This window comes from Zalophus californianus, chromosome 4, assembly GCF_009762305.2.
Source record: "Zalophus californianus isolate mZalCal1 chromosome 4, mZalCal1.pri.v2, whole genome shotgun sequence".
NCBI classification, from domain to species: domain Eukaryota; kingdom Metazoa; phylum Chordata; class Mammalia; order Carnivora; family Otariidae; genus Zalophus; species Zalophus californianus.
Window position 1 is genome coordinate 176,730,621 of NC_045598.1, and position 18,395 is coordinate 176,749,015.

At 46.2% G+C, this 18,395-nt stretch overlaps 1 protein-coding gene and 1 long non-coding RNA gene across 7 annotated transcripts in view; one reads left to right on the plus strand and one right to left on the minus strand.

The window, feature by feature from the left end:
- Positions 1-973, minus strand: part of LRATD2 (LRAT domain containing 2) — a 62,674-nt gene extending 61,701 nt beyond the window's left edge. For 3 of the 5 annotated variants that reach the window (XR_003515605.1, XR_003515607.1, XM_027569312.2), the window contains exon 1: positions 513-973. The gene's annotated coding sequence lies outside the window, so the exon portion shown is untranslated. Of the gene's footprint in view, positions 1-498 lie in introns of all 5 variants that reach the window. The other 2 variants (XM_027569330.2, XM_027569321.2) reach the window with 2 other exon arrangements.
- Positions 974-13,765: 12,792 nt separating this feature from the next.
- On the plus strand, positions 13,766-18,029 carry LOC113908840. 2 transcript variants are annotated; one of them, XR_003515610.1, is made up of 4 exons: positions 13,766-13,878; positions 17,061-17,211; positions 17,394-17,557; positions 17,985-18,029. It is a non-coding gene; the product is annotated as an uncharacterized LOC113908840 (long non-coding RNA). The 2 variants fall into 2 exon arrangements; XR_003515611.1 differs by having other exon boundaries at positions 17,061-17,135.
- Positions 18,030-18,395: the final 366 nt, after the last annotated feature.

An 18,395-nucleotide genomic window follows, 5' to 3' on the forward strand; every position in this document is an offset into this window, starting at 1 on the left:
AGAGGAAAGCAAGAAAGCCATGTAGGAGCCCTTCCATGAAAAGGACAATTTCTTAGGAGGAGGAGGAAGGGCTGGGGGCAGAGCACCTGGAGCCATTTTACGGGGATAGCTCCTATCTCCACCTCTAGGGTCACGGTCGCAGGAGTCTGGGCAACTCTAGCTCTACCCCGCCCCCAGCACTTCACCTCGCCCGGGCAAACGCCCATTGCATCAGCAGCTCCAACCGCTTCCGCCGGCGCCCTACCTGCCAAGCCCAGGCAGGAGGTAAAGAAGAGAAACTTTACTCCAACCCCCCTTTTCTTAACCCTTCTTTTACCCCAGGGCCCTAACTTAGCCCCTGAGACGGCCCCCAAGCCTCCAACCTCGGGGAAACCGGCGAGGATCCCGCAGCTTGGCCCGCGCAGGTGAGCCACCCTACCTGGCTCACCTGCGGCGCTTTCCCCTCCCGTCTCGCCCGCCCCTCCCCCGCGCGCTCGCCCGCCCTTAGGTTCGGGTTACCTGCGAAAACTCACCCACTGAGAGGTGGAGGCCTTGGGGAATAGGGAATTGGCCCTCCCTGCCCCCCGCCGCACCTTGAGACTTCTAAGGTGAGTTTGCAGGTGTGGGATCCGCAATCGCTCCTCTCCAGGCGCCGGTGGCAGCGAGGCTGGGCAGGGGGGAGCAACGCATGTCTTGCCCCCGCGGCTACGTAGCGCCCCAATACTTGAAGGTGGGGAGCAATGCCTGTTTACACCGCAGCCCTCCCTCCTGCTGGGGCTGCGGCTCCCCCTCAGCCTGCTCTCGGGGGAGGTGGGGCTCGAGAAGGCGGAGAAGGAAGCAGCCTTGCTGCCCGGCGGCGGCAGCTCCGGCTCGGACCCGGCGAGCAACAAGCGCCGGAGCGGGAGGGACGGGATTGTAGATCCGGCTCCGGGCTCCCCGGGCGGGAGCGCAGCCCCTAGCATTTAAAGAGACAGACGCTTGCTCCCGGAGCCCAGGTCTTTCCCACACGGCTCAGAGCCTCCGGGATCCCCGCCCCCGCCCCGCCCACCCGGGCCACGGGGCTCCGCCCAAGCCACGCCCCCGCGTCGGAGCGGGTTTAAATCCAGCTGGTAAGTCATCAACCCGAGGGCTGGCTGATACCCTGAACGCTGATGTCTCCGTCGACCACTGGGAATCCCGCTTGCCTTCTTAGAGCAAGGGCTTGATGTGGGGGTCTTCGCTGCTTGCTCACTTCGTATTTTTCCGAGCTGACGGCTTTAAAGAGAAATTGGAAGGCGTACGCCACCTGCCAGTGTAGAGATGAGAGAGGGAATAAGAGTTTTGGTGTTGTGTTTCCCCTTCGCCTCTTCTCGCCCGGAGACCTGGAGAGAAAGGAATAGTCATTAGGTAGTAAACAGACGTTTGCCTCTTCTTTTCTTTCCTAGAATGTATTTCTTGCCAAGGGTCACAGAAAAGAATTTTTTACTGGGACAGCTCAGGAAGCTTTTCAGTTTATTTCTAGGATGAATGCTGTGAAACTTCACGGTTGGAAAAAAAGTTCACAGAAAGGAAACACTTATAAAACAGAACGAAGACTTAGTTCTGGCTTGCTTCCAAGCCCTGCGCTCTATTTTATTGCATGTCCCTGGAAGTTAGCACAAAGTAGATTTCATAACTTCTGTTATTTCGAGAGTTACCAGGTCATCCGGTAGTTAGAGAAAGCATTTGCTCTCTCGTTGTTTTCCTTGGGGATAGGGGATGTAGGAATTGTCTAATTGTCCTTAAATGAAGAACAAATGAGCAGAGGCCCCTGGTGGATGTATTTCCTTCTTGCTGACTTACAGAAGGAAGTGACAGGAGAGGAGTATTGCCTATTAACCTCCACCTCAAGGAGACACTTGCTCCCCCCATGCTGATTTTGCTTTTTGTTTTTTGTTTTTTTGTATTTGCGTGTGTGTTTTGTTTTTCCTTTTGTTTTATTCCCTACCTAAGATGCAGGTTACCAAACTGTTCTTTTTCTTTTAAAAAAATAATAGATTGGAGTGGGGGTGGAGTGCTGTTAATAGACAAGCTTAGGCACTCAGTGGAACACCAGACTGATTCGTAGTGGAATCAAGAATGCAACTTAAGACCTCTTCCACCCTGTTTTCCATCACTGTTTCTTTTACCTAAATTTTTCCAGGTAACACTATTATTTATTCAGTATGCATACCAACCAGTTGAAACAGGAATATACTAACACTACTGCAATCCTTTTTAGTTTGAGAGAGAGAAAAAAAAAAAAAATCAATCTACTTAGGTACTTTTGAGCCCGAACAATCAATATTGGCATGGCTGTGATGGAAGTTAGTCCTTCAGCAAGTCCAAGATCACAGTATAAGTTAGGCCAAAAAGAGACTTTTGTGTGCCTGCTGTGCAGATTAAATTAAAATATTTTCTACACAGCCTCAGGCACGTGCTCTGAGGTGTTGCTGTTCCCTGAATGCTTTGTGTCATCACCATGTGAGCTCATGGAGGTACCCATTTCACAGGGACGAGTTAGGCTTACAGAGGCAATGGCGAGTCATCCCATGTCTTAGTTAGCCTGAGAAGCCTCTGCTAGGGTCAGCAGCGGTAGGCCACTTTGCCCCAGCTGGTACTGGGTAGGTTGGCTGGGGATGGGAGAATGCATAGAAGGACACAGAGGTAGGACAGTTTGCTTCCAGCACTCTGGGACAAAGATCTAATGAGTAGGAAGCAACACCTAGTTGTCTATCTAGGTGCCTGTCTCCTTGTCTTGAGGAGCTGTGTTCAGGTATGTGGTGATCGTGGCTCAACAACATTTCTTGAATTAAGCACATAGAAAGTCTTAGAGGAAACAGGTTCTGAGTCATTTTTATATCCCAATGCTTGGTAGTTAGTAAGTGCTCAATAAGTGCTTGATGGAGGCTTTAGCAGAATTCTTGGCCATATTGATAGCCTGCCTCCTGTGTAGCTTCTTCCATTGATTCCTGATTAGGGCCCAACCTCCATCCGGTCACCCGGGGCTCTCGGTCAGAGGCTATATAAGTGCTCTCAAACATTCTTTGCTCATCTCAAATTATTGTTTAATGAATTTAAAGTTAAATTAGCTGTCAACAATTTGGAGACTTGAGAAATCTCATGTTTAGATTTCCAACTTTACTTGAAAAAGCTAGCTATGTGAGCCCATCAGGCCCACATTCCATGATGGCGACAAAAAGCTAGAACTAAGCGATCATTGCCTTGGAGATGAGGTGTACTCTCCAGCTGGCCCCCATCCCATCCTACCCACCTCAACTACCCCAGTTCCTTGGCTGGCCTGGGGAACCTCTGTGTTGGCCATCTCTGCCATTCAAGTTCTATAACACATTGTATCACTTGATTATATATAATTCAGCACTTGATCCTATACCATCTGGTATTATTCTTTAATTCATGTATTTAAAATGTCTTTTCTTGAAAGAGCTTGATTCAAAACCTATTTCTTGAAGACGTACTAGGTACCTACTTGTCTCATCCACCGCACATTCATTCTACAAATTCAGTAGGCAGCATGCTAGGTTTTATAGGTATTCATGTCCCCATGGGGCTCAGTGTAGTGGAAGAGACAGAGAATAAGTAGACTTCTTAGGACAGCATGACATGTCCCGAAGGAAGGGGAAGTAGAGGGTCCCTAGGGGAAGTTTCAAGGCATGTGGACGCAAGTGAATTCCAAAATGCCTGCCATCAGGAGTGTTGGACTCCTGAGGGTGACACAACTCTAGATTAATAATGACAACTAACAGTGAGCTCTTGATTCTATTATTCTGTTAAGTTTAGAGAGGCCAGGTGACTTCTCTCAGCTGACAAGTGGGGCGATCTCACAGGTCCCTTTGACTTCATCGACTTATTTGCTACTTGCCTCCTCCTATCAACATATAAATGCTGTAAGAGAAAGGATTTTGTCTACTGTGTTCTTGGCTTTAACTCTGGAGCCCAGTAAGAGCAGCAAAACTCAAGTATTTGCCAAATCTTAAAGACTGTGTTTGTCTCTACTTAAAAGGTAGGAAGCTTTGAGGTTTGAAGGTCCTCAAGCTGGCTGCCCTTGGAAAATGGACTGGAAGGGATGGGAGAGGAAGCAGGTCCGGTAGAAGGCCAGGCTGTGGGAAGGAAGGCATTCCGCACAAATGGAGCCTGGCGGACAAAGGAAGAAGCCCGTGAAGGCACCATCCCCAAGGGCAGCCGCTCACTGGAGACATGTTCCCTCGATTGGGATTCTCGGCCACACTGTCGCTTCATCCCCTCAGCCAGGCTGTGACCCAAGTGTCACATCCCACACACCTCCTTGGAGGAGACACTCAATAAAAACAAGCTGTGTTGAATGCCAGTTAGTCACTCTCACATTCTTCCTGTCCAAAGCAGTGGGGAATAATCGAGAATTGATATTTCTACCTGACAAGGCACTGGCCCTGACTCTGCAGGTGTAGTCGTTCAAATGGCTCACTCCAAGAATGTACAAAACCAGAGCACGAGGGCAGAATTATCTGATTAGGCAATCTGGAACTCTGCCTGTTCCCCGGGGTTGGGCCCCAGGCTCCCGGTGGCAGCAGATAGTGAGTGAATTTGCTGGAAAACAGGTTCCTCCACACCTCCTTATACTGGGAAACTCCCAGACTTACCTGTGCCTGTTCCCCGCTGTTGGGGGTTTTGTTGAAACCATAGGAGGTGAGCCATAGCAGAATGGGAGCAGGTGATGCGGGCTGGTGTCCTGTTTGCCAGGTGCATGACCTTGGAGCCTCTCTTCTCCATTTCGTCCCCTTCCCCAGTCTCTAAAGTGGGGCTGATGATACTCCTTGTCTCACTTGCGAATCCTCCAATGAGACAGCTTACATGGAAGCATCCTACAAACCCTAAAGCCTGTGGAGATGCCAGGCATTATTCACACAGCGGGTGTAAGAGCCAGATGATGATTTTAATATGAGGAGGAAAAGGCAGAGCCATTTGTTGTGGGCATGGTCTTACGAAATTTCCATACTGATCCTGTTTTTACATTCCCCAGATAAGCACCCAAAGGCCTAGGGATAGGAATCTTGCTGACTGTAAGTGGGAGGAGCTGGATTCAAATCCAAATCTGGCTGGTTCCAAGCCTACTTTTCCTGCTGCATCAAGCAGCCTCAGGGACACCAGCATATATGTTCCTGCAGACGTTGGCCAGTCCGAGGACCAGGGGGCTGGTGTGTCTGCTGGATTAGAGTGACCAACTTGTCCTGGTTTGCTCGGGACTATCCTGATTTTAGCATGTCCTAGGCCAACTGGGACAGTTGGCTGCCCTACGTGGGTGCTTCCCCATCCTGGTCATTGCTCTCCCTGGAGTGTTGCCAGGGATGGAGCAGGGATAGGAGATGGGGAGCAAGGTGAGTCAGGTGTTTTAGTCCAGACTCCCTGTCACAAAGGGCCCCCATCTCCAGGTGAGGTTACATACATAGCAGCAACTGCATAAGCAGGGCCATCGGGTAAAAAAGACAACAAATAACCTGTTTGGGGCATGTATTCTTTTTTCTGTCTCTTTTTTTAATTGGAAGCTTCACAGGAGGTGAGGACTGGGCCTCTCTCCCCTCTGAGAGCTGGTGGCCTGCAGCTGCCCTCCCCACCCTCTCAACCTGGCTGTCTTGGGCTTTAAAACCTGCATAAAGAGTTTTGCACTTTAACTGAATTATTCCTTGACCTTCAGATTAAGGAAGGAATCATAGAGGCTGCTGAGTGGCATCCCTTTCCTTGGCTTCGGTATTTGACTTGCTTTTTCCCCGCAGATAACCAGAGCAGGCTGTCTCAAGCAGGCCGGGCCAGAGCTAGGCTGCCCTGTGGGTAGGCACGGAGAGGAGACGCCCGAGAAGGGGTCTGGGGCTCTAACGCCCACACAAAACCATTAGCTTTCCATCCATTCGTCCTGTGGCTAACCTGTGAGGAGACTTTTAATCCTTTTCTAGAAGAGGGCTTACCAGTGGGAAAACACTGATGCCTGTCCCTTCCAGATCCTTGCTATTGCGGGAGGCCCCTGACAACACACTGTTGATGTTGAACCGGAGAGTTTGATTTGTGCCCGGGAGTCTGAGCTTGTAGCTGGGCTCCTGCAGGAGCCTCATGAAAGATGCATTTCACCAAGTGGTTCCAGGGGAGAGACTGGCTTAAATTACAGCTCTATAAATCCAAATATTGGCATATCTGCAAATCCAAATGTAGAGATTTCAAAAAAAGTCTAAATTCTAAGAATCTTATTTTGCACTTCTTGTGCAAAAAAGGGGAGGATGAGATATTTAGAGAGGAGACAGGGCTGTCAATAATGAGAAAAGCTTCAGCACAGCAAACCCAACCTTCTTTTCTTTCCTTGGGCGTTCTTCATGCTTCCAGGGAAAGAGAGCTGACATGAGGGAGGAAGACCGCATTTGTTCAGCATGGCTTTCTGCAGGACAGATTAGGGGGACCACCCACCCAGGATTTGGGGCATAAGTCTCAACAAATCTGGTTGGTCAATTTCTATCTGTTTTCCCCAAGCCAAGGGAACCCCATGGGGTACTTACCCCACTATAGTCTGTTCATAACCCAGCAGCCCCTAGCAATCCCATGAGACTATAGGCCAAGCCAGGTCACTGCTTTGCTCAAAGCCCTCCTGAGGCTCTCCCTCTCGGTTGGGGAAGGGCCCAAATCCCTAAAATGGCCCCTAAAGCCCTGGCCCGTCTTCCACATTACCTCTCTGACACCCCCTCATTCACATCTCCAGACACACTGGCCCCTTGCTGTTCCTTCCCCAATGGTGGCCATGCTTCTCTCTCATAGCCTTCACATTTGCTGTTCCCTCTGCCTGGAACAGTTTACTACCAAATAACTCCATGGTGTGCTAAGTCTTGACTCAGATGATAGCTTCCTGGCGAGCCTTCTCTGGTGATGCTGTTTAAAATGCCTAGTGCCCTCCCACACACACTCCTTATTCTTCTCTCCTGCTCAGTTTCTCTATCACTTACTCAACTCACTTATCACCTTTTAGGATTCCATTTTAATTTCTATATTATTTTGTTTATTACCTTTCCTAATTAGAGTATAAGCTCTGTGAAGCCAGGGATTCTTGTTTTGTTCATGGAGGTATTCTTAGCTCCTAGAACAGTGTTGGACACACGTTAGGATTATTCTTAATTTAGAGATGAGAAAATTACTTTAAAAATTTACTAAATGCCTGTAGTGTGCCAGGCACTACCCTAAGACAGTTGAATTTCAGAGGGGTTAAGAAGTGGAGGCCGGGCTAACACAGCTAAATTCGTCAAGAAATTATAGCTCTGCCCTGTTCAACATGGTAGCCTCTAGTTATGTGTAGTTATATGTGGCTTTTAAGTACCTGAAATGTAGCTGGTCTGAAATGGAATGTATTGTTAATGTAAAATGTACACCAATTTTGCAATATGGTACGAAAAAGTAAAGTATCTTACTAATTTTTTCCAAGTGATTACGTGTTGAAATTGTAGTATCTTAGATCTAAGATCTTAGATCTTAGATCTTTGGGTTAAAAGATAATTTTACAGAGCCAGGACACCTGCCATTAACATTACTGAGCATGTTCTACTCCCTACCAATGAAACAACCTCCTGAGAGGCATTTGGGGAACCGTAGAAGACATGCTTATCAACGGTACAAATTGTCCTAATAATTATATTTCTTTTGGCCAATCAGCAAGAGAGGTGGGGGCCTGGCTTTATGCCTCAGACTCTGTGGGCTAAGTCCCTCCACTTTCCATGCATTGGCAGAGTTGGGTTTCTGAGTCTTTGAGCTTAAGGATTATACCTCAGATGACGAAGAATTCATGAAAGTGGTAATCAACAAATAAGATAGTAGCAGCTAACATCTGTGAAGTGCTTATTATAAATAACACCATTCTAAGAGCTTTATGTATATTCACTCATCTAAGCCTCACCTATGAGCTAGGCATTATTATCAATATCCTCAAGCATCTTACCCATGACAACACAGCTGGTGATTTGTGGAGTCAAGAATCAGACACAAGACAGTGCCACAGAGTAGGGGTAACCTCCAGCCACCCAGCTGGCCCAGACAGTAGCCAATATGGCTGAGTTCCTTTGTCTTCATACTCCACATTCCTCCCATCTTTGCCTTCATTCCTGAATCTGACTCCTCACCACCCTTCTGGCCTCATGTCCTCCCAGTTTCCCAGTTGCCCACTCTGTATGGCCCAGCCACATCAGTCCTTGGTTTCCTGTCCACACCAAGCTTGTGATTACCTCAGACCTTGACATGTCCATTCCCTGGGCCTGGAATGTTCTGGAATTCCACTCTTCACAAAGCTAAATCCTTTGTATGATTTATGCCTCCAATTAAGTCAGGTCCTTAGAGGAGTTTTGCTAATGAGCTTGTGATCCACCTCACCCTTCTTCAGCCCATTTATTTCCTATGAAACACTTATTACAGTAGTGATTGTATTTGCTTCTTTCATCATTGCCCATGTCTCAAGGAGGTCAGACTGATGTGTCACTGTTGTACCCACATTGTCCAATGTAGTCTCCTACACACAGTAGATGCTTGACAATTATGTGCTAAGTAAACAAACCCTTCTTTGGATTAGCCTGATATTCTCATTTTGTTTTGCTCAGGAGAAGCATTTCTTTAAAAAGTGATTCTGAGTAGTCAGGAAATGACAGATGTTGGTGGGGATGTGGAGAAAGGGGAACCCTCCTACACTGTTGGTGGGAATGCAAGCTGGTGCAACCACTCTGGAAAACAGTATGGAGGATCCTCAAACAGTTGAAAATAGAGCTACCCTAGGATCCAGCAATTGCACTACTGGGTATTTACCACAAAGATACAAATGTAGTGATCCGAAGGGGTACGTGCACCCCAATGTTTATAGCAGCAATGTCCACAATAGCCAAACTGTGGAAAGAGCCAAGATGTCCATCGACAGATGAATGGATAAAGAAGATGTGGTATATATACACAATGGAATATTATGCAGCCATCAAAAGGAATGAGATCTTGCCATTTGCAAAGATGTGGATGGAACTGGAGGGTGTTATGCTGAGTGAAATAAGTCAAACAGAGAAAGACATGTATCATATGACCTCACTGATATGAGGAATTCTTAATCTCAGGAAACAAACTGAGGGTTGCTGGAGTGGTGGGGGGTGGGAGGGATTGGGTGGCTGGGTGATAGACATTGGGGAGGGTATGTGCTATGGTGAGCGCTGTGAATTGTACAAGACTGTTGAATCACAGATCTGTACCTCTGAAACAAATAATGCAATATATGTTAAGAAAAAAAAAAAAGAAGAAGATAGCAGGAGGGGAAGAATGAAGGGGAGTAAGTCGGAGGGGGAGACGAACCGTGAGAGACGATGGACTCTGAAAAACAAACTGAGGATTCTAGAGGGGAGGGGGGTGGGGGGATGGGTTAGCCTGGTGATGGGTATTAAAGAGGGCGCAGTCTGCGTGAAGCACTGGGTGTTATGCACAATGAATCATGGAACACTACATCAAAAACTAATGATGTATGGTGATTAACATAACAATAAAAAATTATTTAAAAAAAAGTGATTCTGAGTTTCAAGTATGTGTTCAGTTCACAAAACTAAGGTGTGAAGTGGAACCAGGAAGAAGCTGATGGAGTAAAGTGGGTCAAGGGGGAGAAATTAAAAAAAAAAAAAAAAGGAAGTCAATAAGGTTCTATTAAGGAGAAAAGATATCAAGAAAGGATTTTGCTAAAGGTCATGACATTGGGGGTTGATTGCCAGTTGAGTGGATGAGTTATCTGATGAGACTGCAGGAGGAAAGGATGGGATGGGGTTCTCCCTCTACATAGGGAGGACTTACCTGTGGGCTAGCCCTGCCCTGGATTCTGTGGCTGGGGCTGAATGTGCCCCACTGCGCATGGCAGCTGCTGTGTCTGCCAGTCCCGTTCCAGGAATCCTTACTGAAGGCCTACTTTATGCCATCCATCGTTCTCACTTGCTGTGCAAAGGGACCAAAATCTGATCCTTGCCTTCTGGATGCTCAGGGCTCCATCACACCAACTAGCATCTACTGAACAGCTTAGGAGGTGTTCAGTAGGAGATGAATGCATAGAATTAAGCCTTTGTCTTAAGAGTCCCAAAAGCAGTTGGGGATGCCAGACAAGGGATATTTAGAGACTGAGCCAAAAGGTTGAGTATATAAGCTATGTTTACCGAGCTTTTACAAATTGGAGAAGCTATGATCACTCTGTACATAGCTCTTGTAGGGGAGGAAGCAAATAATTTTGCTTTGTCTTAGGTTCATTGGCTGGAGTCCTCAAATTAGACTAGCAGATGACAGGTTAACAAGAAAAAACAAATAAAAGCTTATTAATGTATGCATGACACACATATATAGGAGCCCTCTGTGATGAGTAGATGAAAAAGGTGGTTGCAACTTGGGCTTTTTTATATTTTAGCAAAGTACAGTAATTTTGTAGAGAAGTGACATGACAAAGGGCTTTGAAGTTCTATGGAAAGCAAATTGTGGGAAGACAAATATACGGAGAAACTAATGGTAAACTAATGGAAATTTTCCCTGTGTCATCTTATCTCCAACGGTACAGGAAGTGGAGAAGGGGGACACCTTAACAAGGGGAATTTATGTCTGTCTTCAGGCAGAGAAGGGGAGGGCAGAAAGCGTTTCTTATATCTGCTTCTTCTCAGTTGCCTTCAACTCAAATTAATCCTTGTGCCAAAGCAACACCTTTTGGGGTAGCATATTATGCTACTCTTCACTGTGAACCAGAGAAAGATGAGGTCTTGTCTCTGAGATAGCAGAATTCATTCTGTGCCAGGTACCATGCTAACTATTTGTAATCATTACCTGGTTCACCCTTCTCATGGCCTCACAGGGCAGGTTCCATTTATGATTCCAATACCCATTTTAGAGCTGGGGAAAGTGAACTACCTAAAGCGTCAAATCAGCCAACCAACAGGATATGGACCCAGACGGGTCTGAATGCAAGCCCCACTGGACAGGGGACTCTGGTGCTCCAGCCACATTTGTCCCAGTGATGTGACCAACAACAACAGGAAGGAGCTTCTTGCTAAGGCAAAATGCAGCCATTAACTGTTTCTTTCTCTTCTTCCTCCTCCTCTAGGTGGGGCGTGCTTCCACTAGAGCATCTAGCTCAAGGGTTTCAGACTGGTGTCTTAGACTTTAGCACACCCATATAGATTTCAGTAACAGACTGATAGAAGATGGCCCCATTGGGGAAAGGGACCTGAACTTTCTGTATCTGGACAGCCCAGGGAGAGGGGAAAAAGAAACAACCTGGGGACGCTGACTAATTTGACAAATGAATGTATTACTGTGGGAGGGTCTGAGTCATTAAAGCTTTGGGGACATGCCAACTATGATAAATAAATTGGATTTCAGTGTGCTGTACTGAACGAATCACTACATCCCTGCAGGCACTTAAACACGACACCAAACTGGAGCATGAAGTTTGCCATTTTGGCAAAGTCAGAAAGATTCCCATTCCCACCTGGCAAATTTCCCTCACCTAGTGATTTACAAATTCCTGCCCCAAAGTGTCAGGGACTTGACCAACATTTACCAATACCGCACTCAGCCCCTTTCTTTCCCTTGTCCATAAACCCCAGGGGCTCTTGCCTCCTGGGTCATTATGTAAATGAGTTATAGGCAGACCCTAACAACCATTAACTAGGAACACTCCACCTTGACCATCTCTAGTTAGCTGGATTTCTGCTTAACTGAGGTTAAATAAAACCTGCCTTGTTTTATTCCTTGCTATTGAAAATCTTTCTAAACTATGTTAGTTCACCTACCTGCCTAAGTTTCTGGAGCAGAATGAAAATAATTACATTTTTGTTTGATGATCAGACATCTTGCAGTGCCTTGGGGCACTGTTCTTGCTAGTGGTTAGGATTAAAATTTCGCTTTTGTTGCCGACTTTTGTGAGAAATTGGGCACTAACTGTTCTAAGTTGAAAAGAAATTAATTCAATTTTGTTGAGAGAAACATACCATCATGCCTTCCCAGTGCCTAGCAGAGTGTCAGGAGCATTTTCTCCAAAATGCTGATGGAGTCAATGATTGCCTGATATGAATTTATTTCTTGCAGGTTTTTTTTTCTGCCTAATAATGATTGTATCTGCTCTTTATTGATTGCTAGTGATTTTTCCAGGTGTTGTGCTAAGCCCTGTGTATGCTTTACAGCATTTCATCCCTTGTTGCCACGCAGTGGGTGGGCTTTATTGTACAGATGAAGAAAAGGAGCCTCAGGAAGGCTGAGTGACTTGGCAGAGGTTCCCAAACCAGGAAGGGACAGAACAGAAATCACATTACTTGAGGGGTTTTATGGATGGCAGTTTTCTTCTGCATGTGGGGCTCGATATACCAGAACTGCCTCAAAACCACAAGAAAATGGAACCTCTAGGAAGTGAAATTGAGGTGGGACAGACAGACATACACCCCATGGTCCTTGACTCTTCATCTATGAGGGAATCAGTACATCATAGTAGTGTTGAGCAGTGATTTTCAAATTATCTGTAGGGAAGGACCAGGCTGTTTGTTTTGTTTCCTGGTTTTGTTTACAATTTCTAACTTTTTGTGTGTAACACCTTTGTAAAATAACATTGATATAACTTACTAGATGAATGCAGTAAAAATAATAAAATGATGTACAAGCCTTAACTTTTGCTACTAGATTTAGCAGATATAAAATAACTGTCAAATAGTTATAAAATGTCTAGCAGCTCACTCCCAATTTTTGTTCTTCTTTCTCTGTGGACAGGTAACAAAGGGTAGGTGGACCAACAGAGGTGCTCCCATTCCACTGTATAGTGCTGGGTCCTGGGCCCAACTGCCCCTCCCCCAAGTGTGGTCTGTGACCTTGCAGCATGGGCCTCCCCTGGGAGCCGAGCTTGTGGGAAAGGCAGTATCTCAGGCCCCTACTTCGACCTGCTGAATCAGAATCTACATCTGAACAAGGTCACCAGATGATTCTTGTGTGTGTTGGCGCTTAGGAAGTACTGTCTTAGAACATAGGCTCTGAAGTCTGACTGCCTGTTTTAATCAAGCTCTTACCTCTTACTTCTGAGTGACCCTGAGCATCTCACTTAACCTTTCTGTGCTTCAGGTCCCTAGCTGTAACAGCGCCCCCCTCTACCGTGAGCTACTGTGGACTACTGTGAGCACTGTGGGGTCATATACCTGGAGGGCTGAGGCTAGAGGATTACACTCAGGGAACCTAGCCCCAAGCCCTGCGGAGCCCTGCACTGTAAAGTAAGGGCTCTGTAGCTATTGCTGTTGTTGTTAATGATTTATCATTATCATTATTATTAATTATTATTATTATTAATTTGTACTAAGCCATCCTATTGTCTTTGAGGTCTAGGCATCCAGGCCAAGGATGTTTACTTTGATGATCACCTGTCTGTTAGCTGTACCCTTTCCCTGCCTGACCCATGTTATTTAAATGGCTGCTGAGGCCATTTAAAACCCACTTGGACAGGTTCCTCACCCCACTCAGGACCATCTGTTCATACTAACCGTCCGGAACACAGTGAGTCTGCAAGGGTCCCCTCCAGGGCTGGCAAGTTCTGGCCTCCCAGGATGTTGAGGGCAGATCTCACTGTGGCTTGGTGGATCTTTCTGGCCCATGGAGCCATGGCAGTTCAGCCGGGAGAGAGTCTGCTGTGGGTGGTGGGGTTTCTGGGGCAGTCGTGACCCTAGCTGCTCACTTTCTTTCCTTCTGTTATCTCTACAGAAGAAAACCAGCATGTGCACTAGTGAGACTAACGGTTCCATGAGCCGCGGCCAGGAAAAGGCAGCAAACAAAGTGAACAGTCAGCCAAGGAACGTTTGCTGGAGATTTACGTGGAAACCTGCTCACAGATGCAGGGCTGCTGGATTTATAACAAGGGTGGGATAATTTGTTCTTGTGTGCTAAGATAAGGGTAAACAAATTTCATGCTGTGATGTAAGCTCCTATCTGCAGAAGTCAGGAAAGATTCCTTGCCCTGCTGCCTAATCGCGTGCTTGACAAATTATCCTCAGAGGCTTATTTCTCTGGCAACTTCATCTAGAGGTCACGCTGGGGCCTGAGTGTGAAAGGTGGAAGGACATGCCTGGTTGCAGAGAAGGGAGACTCTCGTGTTCTTGTGCATCCGGAAGCCCGGAAATGAAAGTGGCCACAGTGCTGGCTATAGTATTTGGAAACCCCCCCGGGGATGCTGGGGTGCCGCTGAGCAGTTCTGTGGGATCCGTGGGCACGGTTGAGGAAATATGGCTGGAAACGTGCATTCCCATTTCACCCCACACTTGGCCTTAGTCCAGCAGAAACACATACCCTGGCGCTGCCCTTTGTACTGCCAACAGCAGGTAGATAAGTGTCCTGTGTTCCCAGCGAGCCTCATCACACATGGAAGGAAGCCTCCCCTGGGCTGCAGGAACTTGCTGGCTGTCTCTGCCACCCCTTCTGCTTCTCGAGGACCAAGGCACTATCTTGATCATCTTTGTATCCCCGATGCAGGAGCTACTCTATATAGTTGAATAATGTTTACAGAAATAAGAAAGCAAGCTGGAGCTCAGAGGGTGAACCTCTAAGAAATGTTGGGGCGCTACTTAAAATTTGGCAAATGATTATTCTGTTGTATACATTATTTGGTGTTTTGCATATATTTGTTTTTTTAAAAGATTTTATTTATTTATTTGAGAGAGGGAATGAGATAGAGAGAGTATGAGAGGGGGGAGGGTCAGAGGGAGAAGCAGACTCCCTGCTGAGCAGGGAGCCCAATGCGGGACTCGATCCCAGAACTCCAGGATCATGACCTGAGCCGAAGGCAGTCGCCCAACCAACTGAGCCACCCAGGCACCCATGCATATATTTGTTTTATAATCCTAATTATTCTCTATGCAATTATTATTACCCTACCTTACAGATCTTCCAACGGAGGCTCCAGAACCAAGAAAATACAGGTGTCCTGTCGTGAAGCCAGGATTAGAACTTACTACCGTTAGACACCCAACCCCTCTTTGCCCAAGCCGATCCCAAAGTCCTGATTCCAGGGTATATCGCTATTCATGTTCCTTTAGGAATTTCCCTGGGCCTAGGCCTGGGTCTCGTTTTTCCCATCTGTAAAAAAAGAGGGAGAGACAGATTAAGATCCCATCAGCTGCTTGTCAGCAGGTGTCAGGAATGCAGGAGGGGGACGTGTGCTGTCAGGCAGACGGGGCTTTAAGGCTTGGGCAATGTCAAGTGTGAATCCCCAGTAAGCTGGCTGTTGCTACACAGTCTTGGGTGTGAGAAAAGTGAACAGGGAGCCAGTCGATAGCACAGGGCCTCCTAGCGGCCATTCATCCCAGGGGTTAGAAGTCCAAACTAGGACTGATGAGTGTGACCAGGCTGGTGTAATAGAGAACAGTGATCCCAAAAGATGGGCGTGGTCCTGTTTGTGTGTTTGCAGAGTAAGGCACACATATGTGCACATTTATGCACACACGGATACGGTCATCAAGAGAGTGTCTATGCGTAGCCAGAGACACAGAGACATAGGATGAGATTCTTCTATATTGCAGATGATATCATCCAAACTCTCCGGCTTCCCAATATAGGACTCTGAAGATCATGAAGGTCTCTTATTAATCTCCCTCTGCCCATGATTTCCATATTCTTGGTGCAGACAGTGTGTATAATATATTACATTCTGTGGAAAACAAAGAAGGTAATATATGTGTGTGTACATGTGCATATGTACACACATATATATATCTCACTATATATATATTATTTTTTTCCATGATTTTTCATATATAGACTATTTCTGAAAGTTTATCCAAAAAGCTAGTAAGCACAGTTGTCTCTGGGTAGGGATCTAAGTGCCAGAGGTACAAAAGAGAGTAACTTTGCATAATATCCTCTTTTATAATATTTGAATCTGTTAATCATGGATATAGATTCCTTATTCAAAACAGTAAACTAAAAACAAACAAACAAACAAAAACCTATGGTTAAGCATTTACCTTACACTCAGCTGTTTTTGAATTGGTTCCTCTGAGCAGCTGATGGTTTCTGAATGCCATTAACTCTGAGTATGATACCGTTAAATAAGGTCCTTTAGGGTTCATTGGAAAGAAGTAGATTGAAGGAAGGCCCCTGGAGGTGAGGAGGATGGAAATGCCTTAGGGGGTGGCGGTTCCTCCAGCCTCAGCCAGGAAAGGCCAGACCACCGGGGCCTGGCGAGTGCCAGTCATTCTAGCAAATCAGTTAAGAAATAGGGTGACTCTCCATCTTAACACCTGGCTGAAGTGGGTGTATTTAGAAGTATTGGGAGATTTGAACTGGACTTAGGGAACTTATTTTTTATTTTTGAAAGTAATTCGGCTACAAATGCCAGACATTTGCTGCTGGACTGAGCTGTGGACCACAGAACTGAGATGCAGACTTTAAAAAGAGAGTCAGCTGACTTTATTTAATACCTGCCTTGGGCCTGATTGTGGGTAGGATTTTGCAGGTCTCATTTCATCTTAAACAATCCTAAAAAGTATGTTTGCGTTTTACCTGTGAACGAAGTGAAGACCACGGGACACTAGGGGTTAATCAAATGTGGCCCCAGATGTCACAGCTAATGTAGCAGAATCACAATATGACACGAAATTCTCTTTGATTCAAACCCTAGAATTTGCCCAATACTGTCTAAAGAAAAGGAGTGGGAGCTTCTTGTCTTACTGTATTGGCAAATACTTATCATAAGGTAGTGGCTCTGAAACAGTGGCTACATCAGAATCACCGGAAAGGGTTGTTCAAGCACTTACTGCTAGCCCCGCCCCCAGAGCTCTGGATTCAGTAGGTTTGGGGTGGGGCCTGGGAATTTGCATCTCTAACAAGTTCTCAGGTAATGCTGATGCTTCTGGTTTGGTGACTCTCCTTTGAGAACCATTGTCCTCAAGAGACTAGAGTAGGGTTCATAGAGCTTAATGGTGATTTTAGGATCAAGTGTGATGGGAACAGGGCAATTTCATGCTGTTTATATTTCTTGTAATTATTTTCTTTGGGTTTTAATGAAATACTTCTCAAAAATATCTACCTATCTTATCTACTTTAAGGTGAAAGAGGAAAATGCCTTTGTGTTTACACATGAGCCGGAGAGAAAGGGGGACCAGCGCATCTTGCATCTTATGGTATGGCATGCAAGAGGGGGCCACAGGACTCCCCAGGGGAAGACCAAATCACTGATCAGGACTCTTCGGATCACTGGTGACAGAAATCTAACTCATTTCTCTCAAGATCGAATTTAGTTACGTGAAGCAGCAGCTCACTTTAAACAGATGTCTTAAAACCAATTTTTTGTTTTTCTTATTTTTCTCTAACAAAATCAGGTCTGGCATCTCTGTGATTCTTTTTTCTTTTCTTTTTTTTAAAACCCATGGTCTCAAAAGAGCTGCTGTGGCTCCAGTGATCACATCTGTATTCTAGTAAGGAAGGTGGAAAGTGGAAGAGATGTGGTCTGCCTCCTCGATTGTCCTATCCCTCTTAAAGGCTTCAGCTGCGTCACATAACCACATCTAGCTGCAAGGGAAATGGACAGCGCATTTAGAGGATGGTACATGCCCCCCCTACACAAAATCAGTATTTTTCAGTCAAGGGAAGAAGAGCGACTGGGTATTAGGAATGCACTGAACAGTCTTGCACAGCAGATTGGGCACAATCTGGAAGACAGTGGCTTCAGGAGAAAGGCAAAAATGAGTGGTTTCAAGAAAGTTAGAGGGGTTAGCTTTTGCTGAATAACAAGCCACTCCAAAACTCAGCGTCTTTTAAAGTTTAGGTTTAAATAAACACACATTTGCTTATGAATCTGTGGATGGGCAACTCACGTGGGAGACTCACCTGTGCTCCATGTGGTGTCCACTGGGTTTAGTGTTGCATCCGTGACCCTAGAGGGCTGGCTGGGACAGCTGGGATCTTTGAGACACGCGGGTTCTTCTTTCTACATGGCTTCTTGACCCACTCTCCTCTTTTTTACATGATAGCAAGAAGATCCCAGGGACCCAGAAGTTATTTACTGTGGAGCAACAAACCACTCCAAAACTTGGTGAAATGAACAACCACCCTTCCATTTGCTCATAACTCTGTGCACCATCATTTTGGGCCGGGCTCAACGTGATGGTTCTTCTGCTCATGTCTGGTATCCCTTATGGGGCATAACTGGGGCCAGATGATCCATGATGGTCTTCCTTTTATGTCCAGCAAATGGTGCTGGCTATCGGCTGGGCCACCTCTCTCCAGCAAGCTAGCCTGGGTTTCTCCCCACGCTGACTAAGTTCTAAAAGCAGCAAGGGACAGGGTAGGTCCCAACGCGTACGTATTTTTCAAGCCTCTATCACATCACATTTGCTGATGTCCCACCAGCCTAAGCAAGTCATATGGCCAAGACCTGAATC